General features: G+C 33.8%; 1 long non-coding RNA gene across 2 annotated transcripts in view; it reads left to right on the forward strand.

Annotated features, from left to right (window-relative positions):
• Positions 1–353: 353 nt before the first annotated feature.
• Positions 354–16691, forward strand: part of LOC138918762 (uncharacterized) — a 159334-nt gene continuing 142996 nt past the window's right edge. Inside the window, exons 1-2 of one of the 2 annotated variants that reach the window (XR_011428485.1) lie at positions 354–661; positions 7318–7386. This is a non-coding gene — a long non-coding RNA (uncharacterized lncRNA). The remainder of the gene's footprint in view (positions 662–7317; positions 7387–16691) is intronic. The other variant, XR_011428484.1, reaches the window with a different exon arrangement.

A 16691-nucleotide genomic window follows, 5' to 3' on the forward strand; every position in this document is an offset into this window, starting at 1 on the left:
AGTTGACCCCATGTGAAGCCAATTTGACATAAACTTATTTGGTATCAAAATCTGACCTGGATAGGAGATTACTCATAGTCTTTAATTATGTTACTTTACATGATTATTCTTACAAGATATTTCTCCAGGCGGCACTGGAGAATTAAGTAATACATGCTATATATACAACAAATTACCTTTTTGAGATGGGAAAAATTGTTTTCCAAGAGACATCTTGCACCAAGGGATTTAGATAAGGAATTATGGACTCAGTAGCTGGATGTAGGTGACCGGTCACAGCCGAGTCAAAACTGTCAGGAACAGTTGTCTGTGCCTTTTGCCTCTCGCCTCTCGGCACCCAGTTCCTTCCTTTTGATGCATTCTTGCTCTCAGCTTCCCTGAGCGGGAGCTTTTCCCTAGCATGCTGTGAATGGGCAGCAGCTGTGCCATGTTTCTGACTCACTCAGCCCTGGAGGCAGCTGAGAGAGATTTGGGTAGCTGGAGCCCTGGCTGGGCACCACCAGCTTTGAATCCAAACATCCAGTTAGACAAGTAACCGGTGGTCTCAGTGAACTGAACAGACTTTATTGACTTCCATGTGTGCCATGACTTGGGAAATGTTTGGAAGGATTGTTTTGGCTACCCAGTTTCTTCACAACTTCTGCTACTTTTCATGAACCAGGTACGAGCTATTCTCAACAAAGTCTGACGTAATAGACAACTTGCTGAATGTTGAATGTATGAAATGTTACCATTCTTATTAATATACTTGCATTTTTTTTCGTGGGCGAATAAAGTATTAATTTCAGGAAATCAGAGTATCAGATGTCAGGCTATGGATGGTTTACTGGGAATGCTGAGTCATCTTAATGTAAACTGATGTATTTCTAAGACTAGAAATCCTAAAGACACGACCCATTTAAGTACAAGAAAGAAAAACGAGTCTAGTATTCTGTTTATTCATAACAAAATCCACTATTAATGATGGAAAAAGTATGGCAGCATAAATTTTAAAAGTCATAAATTATAAAACGGCTTGACAGTTGAAAAACCTCTTAACTCCAGGAATTTGTAATGATCCTTCACAAAAACAGGAATGGGGAAAAAATAATTATATGAGAATAAGAAATGCATGAGAAATGCATCTTATTTTAACTATAAAAACAGACTAAAAAGTTTTATGTATTGATAATTGTTTTAGTTTAAATTGTTAAAAAGATATATTAGGTGGTTCTACACTGAATCAAATGTAGTTAAAAAATGTGCGCGTTGCTGCCCAAATTGTATTTTTACTGTATATGCGAAATACAATAATTTAAAAGAACAAAATGATAACAGTACCTGTAGGCAATGAAATTAGGTTTTAGTGCTAAGAAACTCGTGTTTTGCAGCTATAATATCCTAGGGCTGTATGCTAGACATTTTTCGGAAAATTGAAAAGCTTTGCAGAAATTTTTCTTGTCATGAGGGACAGAATGTAGAGTTTGATTCAGAAAGAAAATCGAGGGGGAAAAGGAAGGATGAGTAGCAAATTTGATCTCACTTCATTGATAATTATGAGAGAAATTATAAGTATTTTCTAAGATACCTTGTAAATGAGATAATAAAGCATCAAACAAATCATATTATTTATACAGAGCAAATTATCTATCTTATCTACTACAATTTTAAACAATTATGAGTATAATACATCAATGATATATTTTGCCCTCTATCCTTTAATTGATTAATTAAGATATCTGAATCAGATTCAGGTAAGATACTGATATAAAGAGATTGTGTTTGACATTAAGGAGACATAAAATACATGTTAAAATCCATTTCAACATACTGTAAATAAATGAGAAAATGCTGTTAGAGTTAACAGGAGGGATTGGCTTCTGACTGCAGTCATTAGAGAATATTCTGCTTGTGTGTATATGATAGCCTCTGAAGGCTAAATTTCTTAGACAAGTATTTAAGCTTCTCCATTATTTAGTCTCAACCTGCATTTATATCATATAGCATAAGCTTTAACGAAATTCATATAGCCTAAGTTCAAATAGCTAAAGTGCTAAATTCTCGTCAGGTATGCTGAGAGAAAAGCGTGAAGACTAACTGTGTAGGCAATGAATAGTATTCATCTTAGGGAACACTGATTGGGGGAAATTCATTTGTTAGTAGTAGTTGGAATGAATTGGATGGTGAACGATTGAAGAGAGAAGCAAAGTTTAAGAGCAGAGGCAAGAAAAATAAAGACCTGTAGTGGGAAAGGAGGAAAAGGATAGGGCATCAACATTTTGAAGAAAGTACTCATGCAGCTCCCAGGGGCTGAGAGGGACAAGTTGGAAAAAGAACAGCAAAATCCTCTGTTGTTCCAAGTCTGTGAACAGTTAGAAATAGTTCCATTAAAGAATTAGGGAACTGATCATAGAAACTTTCCTTGAAATATAGGAGAATAAAAGTGTTTTATTCTTTTTTCTCACTTTCTTTAACCTTTCCTTTTTTTCTTGATATAGCATAAAATAAAAACAAAAAAACTAAATTAAAAAAAACCCAAGAACCAAAATAAAGCTTGGTTTTATTCCTGCCAGATATAATGAAATAGGGAGCAAAATGGCAGTGAATGTTAGGGTGCCTGCATATCTCCTGACACTTTATCAGAAAATTGAGCTCTCAAAATGGCAATGGTGCAGCGCAGGTCTATCCCAATGACTTTTTCTTTAGTCATGAGAAGCAGGGACTTGACCAGCATCTCTGTTGAGATTCAGGTTGACAACACAGGCCATAAACACAGAAGTTGTTGAGGGAGAAATCATTCTAATGTGCCGTTTCTAGGGTTTATGAGCCATTCCTGGGAAGAATAAGGGTCCTGGGAGACCTGGAAGACGGTGGAGAGGCCTGTGCGTGTGATCATTAGAACCAGTGATGTAAACAGCGTTTCTATACATCCTATCCACGTTTAAGGCCAAAAATGGAAGGGAAAAACACTCCTAATGTGAAAGAAGCAATAGACTTTGTGAGTGAGTAATAAGAAAAAACAAACCTACCTTGAAATTGGAGACTCCATAACTTAGCTGACCCCCATCCAAACCTCACCTGTACTAGTCATTAGCGTTGCTGTCCAAATATTGCTGGCACAGGATAGAACTGTATTTCTTAACTCTTTATAGTAATTTGGAGCCAAGTGACCTGTTCTGGTCCATGAGTTATGAATGTCACTCATGAAAGATAGTTAAATTTCCACAAGAGACTGCTTGTGGAGTTTTCTTTTTCTCTGCCATAATGCCAGATAATATTCTAGATAGCAGCTGTTCCATCTACCTTGATCCTAGAGTGAGGAGGGTAACAAAATAAAACTGACCTCTAGCTGAGCCGCAATTGTTAGATATCATAACATTAACAACTTGTTGTGTAATTTGGGCATTTTTACCATATGATAAATTAGCCTCTTCTACCTGGCACACCACCTCCTCCTCCAAATTCAAATATGAGTAATAACCACAGAAAAGTAAGTATAGTGATTGGAAAGGGGAAAAGAAGAGGAGAAAGAGAACAAAAGAAATGAAGGCAAATAAATGGCACATCTCGTAAAAGGAATAACGGAAGGAAACTGGAGAAAAGTTACAACACATAATTTGCAATTCCACATACACGTAGGGGAAGTATAAATAATATGATCTCTTTAAAAATTTTTTTAAAGTTCAAACTATACATGAATTCAGACATATTATAAGCCAACTAATGGTGATAAAAATAGAAAAAGACAAAAATATGTTAGAAATATAATATTTTAAATATAAAATATTTTAGAAATAGAAAACACAAAAGAGACAAGTGAATCAGGAATATTTGAAAGCAGGAGTCAAAAAACGTTTTCTGTTAAGCGTCAGAAAATTGTCAATCATTTTAACTTTAGCCATTCTGAAGGATATATAGTATTCTCACATTATGCTATAAATTTGTATTTTTTTTGCTGTTACATAAATCTATGGGGCATTGTGTCATAGATTAGTTGAACTTTTATATTGACTTTTGTGAATTTTACATTAAAATACTTTCGCAGTGTTCTTTGGGATCTAGTATTATTTTCTATATTATTATTGTCATATATTTTATATATATAATGTTTATTCCTAGTATGTGACAGACTCTCTCATTTTAAAATTTTAAATAGTATTTTGAAGAGTAAATTTTAAACTGATGGTGTCCAGTGTATCCTTTTTTCCTTTTATGTGTTATTTTATGTCCTATTTAGGAAATCTTGGCCTACTCCAAAGGCTCATAGTCTTTCTTCTGTTTTCTCCCAGAAATTTTATAGTTTTGGATTTTATTTTAGATCCATAATTCATTTTTATTTAATTTTTTTCAGTTTTTGAGTTTATTAATTTTTTCGACTTTATTTTTTAGAGCAGTTTTAGGTTCACAGCAAAATTGAGTGGAAAGTACAGAGATTTCCCACATAGCCCCTGCCTCCACATATGCACAGCTTTCCCTACTATCAAAATCCAGACAGAAAAAAAAGGTGCATTTGTTACAACCAATGAACTAATCAATCAATCAGTGACACATCATTATCACCTAAAGTCCAGAGTTAACTTTAAAGTTTAATCTTAGCACATTCTATGGGTTTTAACAAATGTATAATGACATATATCAACCATTGTATTATCAGATGGAGTAGCTTCGCTTCTCTGAAAATCCTCTGTGCTCTGCCTGTTCATCCTTCCCCACCTCCTAACCCCTGGCAAATACTGATATTCGTACTTGGTCCATAGTTTTGCCTTTTCCATAACCTCAGTAGTTGGTATCGTACAATCTGTGCCCTTTCTAGTTGGCTTCTTTCACTCAGTAATGTGCACTTAAATTGCCTCCATGTCTTTTCCTGGCTCAATAGCTCACTTGTTTTTAGCATTGAATGATATTCCATTATCTGGCTATACCATGGTTTATGTATCCATTCACCTACTGAAGGACACCTTAGTTGCTTCCAGATTTTGGCAATTATGAATAAAGCTGCTATAAACACTCCTGTGCAGGTTTTTATGTGGATGTTAAGTTTTCACTTCATTTGGGTAAACACCAAAGAGCATGATCACTGGGTCTTATGGTCATTTTTATTTTCTAAACAATTTTATAGTGGTGTGAATTAAATACCATAAAATTTGACCATTGTAGGTATATATTTCAAAGAATTTTAGTAAATTTATAAGGCTGTAAAATTGTCATCCCAATAGACTTTTAGAACATTTCCACCACAGCAAAATTTTCTTCTTTCAACTCCCAACTGCTGGCTTTGTCTGTACTGATTTGCCTTTTCTGGAAATTTTATACAAATTAAATCCTTCAACATGTGGTCTTTTATGTCTGGCTTCTTTCATGACATATTTGCTTTTTTAAAAATGTTTTAAGGTACGCTTTTCTGGTGAGGAGGATTGGCCCTGAGCAAACATCTGTTTTTTGTTTTTTCTCCCCAAAGTCCCAATACATAGTTGTATATCCCAGTTGCAGGTTCTTCTAGTTCTTCTATGTGGGATGCTGCCACACCATAGCTTGATGAGCGGTGGGTAGGTCTGCATCCAGGATCTGAATCGGCAAACCCCAGACCGCCAAAGTGAAACGTGTGAACTTAACCACTTGGCCACAGGGCCAGGCCCTGACATGTTGTTTTTGAGGTTCATCCATGTTATCAGATATTGCAGTGACTAATTCCTTTTCACTGCTATTATTCCGTTGTATGGATATGTCACATTTTGTTTATCCATTTAGTAGTTGATAGACACTTGTATTGTTTTATCTTGGGGCTATTATGAGTAACACTGCTGTGAATATCCACACACTAGTCTTGTAAACAAATGTTTTCTATTCTGAGTCTATAATCCATTATTAGTTATTTTTTGTCTATGATGTGAGGTAGGTGTTATAGTTTATTCTCCTCCCTATGGATTTTAGTTGGTCCAGCACCGTTTGTGTAAAGATTATCCTTTCCAAATAGAATTACTTGGCCTCTTTGTCACAACCTTATCACAACTGATAACACATATTTGAGTCTATTTCTGGCCTCCCTATTGGGCCCCATTGATATAGTCTGTATTATGCCAATGACACAGTTTATTAATTACCGTAGTTTTATGATACATCTTGATATTAGGTATATAAGCACTCCCATTGTAAGCTTCTTTTGTAAAATAGTTTTGACTATTCTGTATAAATTGCTTGTCCCTATATATTATGATTTAAGTTTGTAAATCTCTTCTGGAAAAAAGTCTACTGAGATTTTAATTGGAATTAGGTTGTATCTACAGATCAATTTGGAGCAAATTAACGTCTTAATAGTATTGAATCTTTCCAGTCCACTGGCATAGAATATCTCTCAATTATTTAATTTTCCCCAGCAGTGTTTCATAGTATTCACTGTATAATTCACATATTTTGTTTAATTTATCCTTAACTATTTTTGGTTTTGGATGCTATTTTACTGGCATTTTATCTCAATGTTCAATTGTTTACTAGTATATAGGAATTTTATTGATTTTTTAATAACTACTATGTATTACCACCTTTCTTACATCAATTATTAGTTCTAATACCTGTTTTGTGGATTCCTTAGAATTTTCTCTGCAAACAGTTATGTCCTACATGAGTGAAGTCAGTTTTGCTTATTATTTTCCAGTCGGATTGAGTTTTATTTCTTTGTCTTGCCTTACTGCAAAGGCTAGAAACTACAGTGCAACGTTAGCAGAAGTGCTGATCTTAGGGAAAAAGCATTCAGAATTTTACTGTTAGGTATAAGGTAAGCTCTGTTTTCTGAAGAGCTTAATTAAAAGTTTCTATATTCCTGAGTGTTTATCTTATAAATGAGTGTCAAATTTTGTTAAATGTTTTCCATATATTGAGATGGTCATTTTTTCTGTTTTATTATGCTCATGTGTTAAATTCCGTTGCTTGATTGTTAAAATTAACTTGTTATTTTAGAATAAATTTTTTACAGAAAATCTGTGAAGACAGATAGTGCAGAGATTTCTCACGTACCTCATACTGAGTTTCCCTATTGTTAACATCTTATGTTTCTGTAGAGCATTTGTCACTATTAAGGAACCAATAGTGACACATTATTATTGACTAAGGTCTATGTTTTATTCAGATTTAATTCTTATTAACTAACGTCCTTTTTCTGTTCCAAGATTCAGTCTAGGATACCCCATTACACTGAATCCTCATATTCCCTTAAATCCTCTTGGCTGTGACAGTTTCTCAAACTTTCCTTATTTGGATGACCTTGAAGCTTGAGGAGTATTAGTCAGGTATTTTGGAGAATGTTCCTCAGTTGGCATTTGTCTTATATTTTTCTCATGTTAGATGGAGTTATGGATGTTTGAGTGGAAGACCACAGAGGTAAAGTGCCATTTTCATCACATAATATCAAAGGTAAATACTGCCCACTCGCGTTGTCATTGTTCACATGGAGCTTGCTCACCCAGCTAAGGTAGTGCTTGTCAAGATTCTCCACTGGAAATTTACTATTTTTTTCCTACCTTTTTGCTACCTTTCTGCTATTTTTTCTACCATATTGTGCTTTTTGAAAAGAAGTCACTATACATGGTCTGCTCTTAAGGAATAGGAAGTTATGCTCCACCGCCTTCAGGGTGGAGTAACTATAGATTATTTGGGCTCTTTTGTATAGGAGATTTATCTTTTCCTCAAGTTATTTATTTATTTATTTATATTAGGATGTACACATAAGTATTTATTTTATACCATTTTTCACTAGTGCTTTGTAACTTTCCACATATAGATCTTGTAGATTTTATTAGACGTATTGCTAATGATTTCATTTTTATTTTTGTTCTGGTAATTGTATTTTTTTTTAGTTTCAAATTTCAATTATTCATTGCTGGTATATAAGAAAACATTGATTATTGTCTTCTGATCTTATGTCCTGCGTCCTTGCTCTACTCATTTATTGTTTCAGGAGACTGTTATTATTATTATTTATTTTTATTTTTTTAGGTTCTTTGGGGTCTACCAGATGTACAATTATGTCATTTGTGAATAAGGCCTTTTTTCTTTCTTCCCTCTAATGAGTATACCTTTTATTGTCTTGTTGTATTAGTTAGGACTTCTAATGTGGTGTTGAATAGAAGTGATGAGAAAGAGCATCCTTGCCTGCATACTTGTCTTAGGGAGAAATCGTCCAGTCTCTCACCATTATGTAGATGTTAGCTCTAGATTTTCTGTAGCTGCTCTTTATCAATTTGGGAAAGTTCTTTATTCCTAGTTTATTGAGGTTTTACCATGAAGAGGTGTTGGATTTTGTCAAATGCCTGTTCTGTATCAATTTATATAATCATATAATTTTTCTTCTTTAACCTGTTGGTGCAGTGGATTACACCGATTGATTTTCAGATTGAAATCTCCTTGCATATTTTGAAAAAATTCTGCTCAGTTTTTGTGTAAGTTGTTTTATATATGGTTGTATTCAATTTGCTAATATTTGGTTGAGGATTATTACATCAATATATAAAAGAGATATTTGTCTGTAATTTTCTTGTAATGTCTTTATCTGCTTTTTAAATTAGGCTTATGCTGTCCTCATAAAATGACTTAGGAAATGGTCCCTCTGTTTCGATTTTCTGGAAGAATTTGGGGGGATAGGCATTATTTCTTCTTTGAATGTTTAATAGAAATGTATATATGTATTCATTTATATATAAATATGTATATACATAGAATGTTGAATTTAATTTACTAATATTTTGTTCATGACTTTTGTGTTTATATTACTAAGGGATATTGGTTTGTAATTTCAATTTCTTGTAATGTTTTTGCTTTGGCAATGCTGGCCTTATTAGCATAATACTGAATTCATAAAATTACTTATGTATTATTCCTCTTGTTCTATTTTCTTTTCTTTTTTTTCAATTTTTATTTTTTTCGGATGTACATCATATTTCGAATTCTGTATACATTACATCATGTTCACCACCCGAACACTAATTATAGTGCATCCCCTCACATGTGACCCTAATCACCCCTTTTGCCCTCCCCCCTCCCCCCTTCCCCGATGGTAACCACCAGTCCAATCTCCAATGCTACGTGTGTGTGTTTTTTTGTCGTTTTTATCTTCTACTTATGAGTGAGATCATATGGTATTTGACTTTCTCCCTCTGACTTATTTCACTCAGCATAATACCCTCAAGGTCCAACCATGTTGTCACAAATGGCTGGATTTCGTCATTTCTTATGGCTGAGTAGTAGTCCATCGTGTACAAATACCACATTTTCTTTATCCATTCGTCCCTTGATGGGCACCTAGGTTGCTTCCAAGTCTTGGCTATTGTGTATAATGCCGCAGTGAACATAGGGGTGCAAGTATCTTTATGCCTTTGTGTTTTCAAGTTCTTTGGATAAATAGCCAGCAGTGGAATAGCTGGATCATATGGTAGATCTATCCTTACTTTTCTGAGGATACTCCAAACTGCTTTCCATAGTGGCTGCACCAGTTTGCACTGCCACCAGCAGTGAACAAGGGTTCCCTTCTCTCCACACCCTCTCCAACATTTGTTGTTTCCTGTCTTGTTAATTATAGCCATTCTGACCGGAGTGAGGTGATACCTCACTGTAGTTTTGATTTGCATTTCCCTGATAGCTAATGATGTTGAGCATCTTTTCATATGCCTGTTGGCCATCCGTATATCTTCTTTGGAGAAATCTCTGTTCAGATCTTTTGCCCATTTTCTAATTGGATTGTTGGTTTTTTTGTTGTTGAGCTGTATGAATTCTTTGTATATTTTGGATATTAACCCCTTATCTGATATGTGGTTTGCAAATATCTTCTCCCAATTGTTAGGTTGTCTTTTTGTTTTGCTGATGGTTTCCTTTGCTGTGCAGAAACTTTTTAGTTTGATGTAGTCCCATTTGTTCATTTTTTCTTTTGTTTCCCTTGCCCAGTCAGACATGGGATTTGAAAATATGCTGCTCAGACCAATGTCATAGAGTGTACTGCCTATGTTTTCTTCTAGAAGTCTCATGGTGTCTGGTCTTACATTCAAGTCTTTAATCCATTTTGAGTTGATTTTTGTGCATGGTGTAAGGGAATGGTCTACTTTCATTCTTTTGCGTGTGGCTGTCCAGTTTTCCCAACACCATTTGTTGAAGAGACTCTCCTTTCTCCATCGTATGCTCTTGGCTCCCTTGTCGAATATTAGCTGTCCATACACGTGTGGGTTTACTTCTGGGTTCTCAATTCTGTTCCATTGATCCGTGTGTCTGTTTTTGTGCCAGTACCATGCTGTTTTGGTTACTATGGCTTTGTAGTATAATTTGAAATCAGGGAGTGTGATACCTCCAGCTTTGTTCTTTTTTCTCTGGAATCCTTTGGCTATTCATTTTCTAAAAGAGCTTGTGTAAGATCATTATTATATCTTCTTTAAAAATTTGATTGATTATACCAGTGAAGCTATTTGAGTCTGGAGTTTTCTTTTCTCATAACATTTCAATTACATGTTCAATATCTTTATATGCTATAGGGTTATTGATGACTTCAGTTGCTTTTTGTGTCTGTTTTTGTAATTTGGGTCTTAAAAGAATCTGTCCAGGGGTCAGCCCAGTGGTGTAGTGGTTAAGTTCATGTACTCCACTTCAGTGGCCCAGGGTTTGTTGGTTTAGATCCTGGGCATGGACCTAGCACCACTTGTCAAGCCATGTTGTGGAGGATCCCACGTGTAATAGAGGAAGATTGGCACAGATGTTAGCTCAGCAACAATCTTCTTCAAGCACAAAGAGGAAGATTGGCAACAGATGTTAGCTCAGGCCAATCTTCCTCACAAAGAAAAAAAAGGAAAACAAATCTATCCATTTCTTCAAAGTTATTAAACATATCAACCTAAATTTGTTTCACAATAATCCCTTAAGGTCTTTTACATATCTGAGCAGGGATGTGACCCTTTTCTCTTCTGATACTGGAGATTTTAATCTTTCTTCTTCTACTTTCTTTTTTTCTTTCTTGTGTTAGCTAGAGGTTTATCAGTTTTACTAACGCATTTTCAATCAGCCTTTGGCTTTATTTGATTTTCTCTATTGTTTCTCCAGTTTCTATTCCAGTGATTTTCTGCTATTCATTATTTCCTTCTTTCAACTTAATTGGGCTTACTTTGCTCTTATTTTACTATATTCTTAAGTGGAAGCTTAGATAATTGATTTTATAGTTTATTTTTTCTCAACAAAGGATTTGAAGGTATTAATTGTCCTATAAGCACTGCTTTAGCTGTAAACCACAAATTTTGATACATTGTATCTTAATTTTCATTCAGATCAATATATTTTTTGATTTGTCTGTGATTCTTCATTGTTCCATGTGTTATTTAGAAGTTTAATTTCTAAACATTTTGATATTCTCCACATATTTTTCTGTAATTTCTATTTGCTTTGTAGTTAGAGAATATTTATAAACTTATGGAGACATTTCTATAATCCAACAAATAGTCTATTTTAGTGAATATTTCAGGTTCACTAGAAAAGAATTTCTGTTCTGAAATTGATGGGTGTAATATTCCATGATGCAAATTAGATCAAGTTAGTTGAGAGGATTATTTATATATTCTATATCTTTATCAATTTTCTGTTTATTTGTTTACCTCTAGATTAACCCTTACCCCAAGAATAGTTTGCCCCACTCCTATGTGTAGTCTTTCTCAGGTATCTATTCAACAGACCATCATTCAACAAGACCTCTTTATTCTGGCGGATAAGAAATTGAATGTTTCTTGGCCTTTTTGAGCTCTGAGAATTGTTTGGCTTACAGCTTCCACATAACTGTATTTCCTTAAAAAAGTTTTTCTTTGCTTAGCCTTGTAGAGTTCATTCTATGTATGCAAAGATTCTTCTTCAGCCACTGACTCAAAGGGACAACTATATGGATTTTTGGAGCTTTCTCTGCATGGCTTCCTCTGCTTCAGCATGGGGAAAATTACACACACGCAGTCTCTCCAAGCTCTAAATGATGCCTTCTCAACCTGAAGGATGGTCTCTGTTAAGTCATTCCCACCCAGTGCTGCACTTTGCAATTGGCTCTATCCAGAAAGCCATTGCAATTAAAAGGCTTCCTCTTTTATCATTTGCTTCCCTTCCTCTCAGTGACCATAGTCCTGTGCTGCTTGTGATTCACTGCCTAAAATAGATATTTTTTATATTTTGTTCAGCTTTATCATTGTTTTCAGATAGAAAGTCTTGATTTTTCTACTCTCTCTTATCTGGAAGAAGTTCTGTAACGACTTATTCAACATCCATTTTCTGTGCTAAACTGATGCAGTCTATGCCCTCATGCATTTAATTATCTTCTTTCATTTTTATATCTCTACATAACAATTTTTGGGATAGAGTCTATTGCTTAATTAATTGTTGAATTGTGTTAGAAAATAATCCTACGCTAATTAAGGAAAGCATAAACAAGGATATTGATGTTGGATGTTCTCTTGAATACTTTCCATAATTTTGCTAAACAGGAGACAAAAAAATCATATGCTAAATATAGTGGTGGTGAGCAGAGATTTTTATTTAGTTGAGTGTTTAAATAAATAAGAAGTGGTTTAAGGCAACTTCTTGTTCTATGATTGGGCATTGATGGTGTATATAGATGAGAAGGTCAAAAAAGCAGAGATTTTAGGATATGATATATATATCATTAAAATAGCTGAGCAGAGTCATTCTAGGGCATATAGGGAGACAAAGCGAAGGGAATGACGTATAGCGGTATGTAATAAACTACAGTTATTCAGTCAGGAATTCTCATGTATTTTTGTCTTTCAGTTTCAATTGTGGGATTAATTCAGCGAGAAACAAGAATTGGTGTACTTAACTAAAAGTCACTGTGGCATTTTGAAGGGAAATTGAGATAGGAGAAATTACCCAATAACTGCAGTGTTTGGAAGGTCTGAGAGACTTCTTTAAGAAGATCCTCTTATTGTAGGGTACATGAAAGATGAAAGATCAAACTTGCTTCAGTGTAATGGAAGTAGAAGATGAACAAAATTAAGAGTAATAATCCAAATACATCTCTACTAGCCACAAAGTGATATTTGTCTTTTCCCCACCGTAAATACTTGCAGCTCTCTTAAACATTCTCTAAATATAAAGGGGAAATGTTCAGATTAAGGAGATCATATATTATTGTTTGCATAGTTAATTGATTTCATGATGGCTGACTCAGCTTATCTGCCCACAGTGCACCCTGTTAATTATGATGTTAAAAAACCCTTGAGACTGTCAATAACAATAATATATTATATATATATTTTGACTTTTCATGTTTGATGATTGAATGAAATGATAAATAGGTGTAGAAGTATCTAAAAGCATCTCAGCTGGGAGCTAATTTGAATACTGAGGTATGGTATAGATTTTAATTTCCTCATTTCTCCCAATGGAGTCTAAACCTATAATGACTCTTAAATCGTGTAAATTATATTTTTCTCCCTTGTATATATTTCATAGACTATACTATAATTATTCACTCATTTATTAAAATACCAAGATTATACTGATTTAGGTTTAAATAAACTCTGAAGTCCTCAAGACAGCAGTTTTGTCTGAACAATATTTGTTTCTTAGACAATTAGCACTGTGACTGACAGGAAGTTTGTTTTAAATAAGTATTTGTTGGATTAATGAATATACCTATGAAGTAGTTAATAAATTAATTGATAAATAGACTTTTATTGAGTGCTTTAAATGCACCAGACATGTAATCAAATGCAATTCAACAAATATTTGTTGATAATGTTTATGCTACAGACACTGTGCAAGGTATTGTGGTTGGCAACATTCTGGTAACCAGAAGAGGTGACAGAATTTCAAGATTTGTATTCAAATAAATAAGGGTCATTTCATCCAACAAACCAAAATGTGTTCTTGCTAGATTAAAGAAACATAGAAAAGTAATTCGAATGGAAAAAATTAATGAAGTTTTATTAAATTTTTGGACTCAAAAATACCTTGAGCATAAACAAAATAGGATTCTTTAAGGAAAAAATAAGTTGATTTGAAACTAAACATGATTTTAAAAACTGTACATTGAAAAATAAAATAAACAAAAGAGTAGGGCAAGTTTCCAGCCAGTATAATAAAGATCTAGAGTCATTGATAAATAATTCGGTCATACAAATTGATGCGAAATACGCTAAAACATGGACAGACACGTTTTCAAATACCATGAATATGAAATTAAAGCAAAAATGAAACCAGTAAATAAACATGTGGAAAAGTTTCAACCTAAAATCAAATATGTAAATTAAAATAATAACATTATTTTTAACACCAGCAAAATTTGGGAGGAGAAAGCTCTTAAGTGCCCAATGTTGCCAAAAGTGTGAAAAAATCTGTAACATTTATGATGCTGATGGTATTATAAATTACTATACTTTCTAAAGAAATTTTGCATTTCAAGCAAAAAAGGTGTATATCATATGATTCTCTAACACCACTTATGGAGATTTTATTAGAAAATAAATTATACTTTATAATTCATTATAAATTTATTATTTATAATTATTTAGAATTATAGTAAATTAGAAAAGCCAATGTGATTGGGAAGGTTAGAAGGATTAAAGAAATCATGTTAAGCTAAATGAGGAACTATTTAGTAGCTCATATATCATAGTGTTAAGAACTTAAACTTCAGCATCAGATTCTCTTCATTTGAATCACAGATGAAACATAACTATCAGTCTGACTTTATATTTTCTTTTGAAAACTTCTGTGCCTCAGTTTATTCATTTGTGAAATTTGGATACATATAGTTGAATATATATTTGTATTGTAGATATACATATACTTGTACATATATTTGCCCACATAGTTGTGTAAATTTATGGCTTGCAAGGTGGAGTCTCTTTGAACTAACTCCCATAACATTTCAATCAATAAACACCTTTTGTGCTTTTACTCTATGCCAGATGCTCTGGATTCAAAGATGAATAAGAGACTGTCCTTTTCCTTAAGGGAAAGACTATTTGACAGCACACATTCAATGAAGAGGCACATTTCTATCAAAAGGATTTGGTAGAAGAGGAGTAAGGGAGGGGGCCAATTTTATTTGAGATGTTATTGCTTTTCTATCAATATGGAGGCTTTTTTGTCCCTTGACCTATGTAAAACTTAGTTTTCAAATCCTGCTAAAAGAATATCTATTCTTAATTAGTTTACGAGTTATGGTAGATTATCCACTGAAAGATTAATTACATGCTTTCCAGTGAAGTATTATAAACCATAAGTTTAAAGTTGGACCAGATGCATTTCAGCCCTGAAAACTCATTAACCATCTGACCATGTTGCACATATGGTAACAAAGTGAAGAATGTATCCAGTCAAACAGACATAAACACTTCTTCATCATTATAGGACAACTGCCTCTTAAAGTATGCCAGTAATCTCTCTATTTCTCATACCTACAAATGTCTGGTTTAGAAACAGAGAAGCTAGTAAGAGAGGTTTCAGAGGATGAATTTGTCAACCCACAGTAAGTACGTAGAAACAGAGACTGCTGCTCTCTGGTCTTCTGTTGTTGGAAAATTCAGCATTTATCTCAAGCTTATAATGAGTTTGAGATTGGAAATGTGAAACTCCATGTTGGGAGAGGACATTTTCTCTATTGGGGAAATCACCTGCACTGATTTCATTGGCCAAAATATTTTAACACCTAAATGATGTAGCTATTGGTTTATCGGAGAGGGACTGCCTCTACATCTTAGGCAGCTATCAAGCTTCAGGCATATCCCAGGTCTCCTTGACAATTCATGTTCTCCACACAATAGGACCACTAACAAAGTAAACATTTGTGTAGCTCTTCCTCTGTTAGACGATGGCAGCTAGCCCTAGCAGCCTGAACCAGGTGATAAATGCGGTGGTTTCAGATGGAAGTATTTAATAACCCCACCTATAAAGCCAGATATATTGTGTCTGTCCATAAATATACCAGTCAAAATAGCTGCGTTTCGGTTTTTCCATTGATTTTTTTCTTTTTGCCAAATGTCTTAATTTAATAGGTATTTACACGTGCATAACAAACATTAGTATTACATGTGATCTATATTTTGATGAAAATTATTAATCAAAAAAAGTTTATAAAGGAAAAGAATCTGTTCATCTCTTTCTTTGAATGTGGATAATCCTTTTGAATTCTTTAACAATCACCAGCTTACAATTTTATAATGTTGCAATATGTCCATATTGGCAAAGGAGAATTCTACCTTATAATACGATTCTTGAAATGCATCTGTTTCTTCAACGAATTTTCAGTTTTAATGAAAAGAAGTGATGGTGAGGGAACTGTCTTTTAGTTTGAGTAGACAGTTTTGTATGTGTTTACAGGTACAGATGGACCTACAACAATGGGTAAGATCTATCAAGTCGATAACATTATTTTCCTCTTGATGTATGAAAAAATAAATGACAATTTAACTTATTATTTCTTCTACTTTTGAACTGTAATGAATAGAACTGATGATAATTACCAAATTTCTAAATATATACACTAACTTGCTTGCATGATTTTAAAAAAACAACCTGAGTTATTATCTTTCTTTATGGGTATTTTTAGAATAACATTTATTTGCTGATTGTGGGTGTTTATTTTCATGCAAGAACTTTAAAGAGTGTGTGAGCGCTGCTGTTAAAATAAAATGTTTGAGAGGAAAGGGATAATATAGTCTGCTATAAAATGCACGAGGATAACCATA

The sequence above is a fragment of the Equus caballus genome, chromosome 18 (genome assembly GCF_041296265.1).
Source record: "Equus caballus isolate H_3958 breed thoroughbred chromosome 18, TB-T2T, whole genome shotgun sequence".
NCBI lineage: Eukaryota > Metazoa > Chordata > Mammalia > Perissodactyla > Equidae > Equus > Equus caballus.